Below are 816 nucleotides of genomic sequence, written 5' to 3' on the forward strand. Positions count from 1 at the left end.
TGTGTGTGTGTGTGTGTGTGTGTGTGTGTGTGTGTGTGTGTGTGTGTGTGTGTGTCTGTCTGCCTGTCTCCATGTGTGTGCTGCTATATATATATATAGACGCACACAAACAAACATACATATGTACACATTCATACATATTTACATTACATATCACTTCCATGTCTATCTGTTTAAAGCTCTATATTATTCCGTCGTCGATGGAGCGTGTAATGAGAGGCGCCATAACTATCGCTTAGTATATGAACAACGAAAGCGTTCCATATATGACCATCCTGTTCTCCTCTCGTGTGTTTGATTACATATACGTAAATAAATGCATTCTCGTATGTTGTTTTACTCACTTCCGCGTTGAAACCGATAGAGTGTGATTTGTGAGCGATTTTGTTGCTATTTCTAGCAATTGGTGAGAACATGCAGAGGGACTCTCGTAAGGCTACGTTGAGAAACTTCAGCAAGTTTTGCTGATGGATTTTAGATATTCTAATGTCGTATGTTATGAATGTATTTATTTCTTATAAGATTACAACTATCTCTGAATGCTTTTTTTAAACCAAAAGCAATTTATATAGACACGCAAACACACACATACACACGCTTATTCATGTTTGTGTATATATATATGTGTGTGCGAGTATGTATGTATGTATGTATGTATGCGTGTATATATGGATGTATATATATATATATATATATATATATATATATATACAGGGTGTCCACAAAGTCTGGATACATGGGGATTAACAGATACTTTAAGAAATTATTATTTCTTAATAATTGTTTATGTTATGATTTTATTTACTCCATGTACCA

At 34.2% G+C, this 816-nt stretch overlaps 1 long non-coding RNA gene across 1 annotated transcript in view; it reads right to left on the reverse strand.

Moving 5' to 3' along the window:
- LOC106876477 (uncharacterized) overlaps window positions 1–816 on the reverse strand; it is a 117,628-nt gene that overhangs the window by 115,474 nt on the left and 1,338 nt on the right. The window lies entirely within an intron of this gene.

The sequence above is a fragment of the Octopus bimaculoides genome, chromosome 7 (genome assembly GCF_001194135.2).
Source record: "Octopus bimaculoides isolate UCB-OBI-ISO-001 chromosome 7, ASM119413v2, whole genome shotgun sequence".
NCBI lineage: Eukaryota > Metazoa > Mollusca > Cephalopoda > Octopoda > Octopodidae > Octopus > Octopus bimaculoides.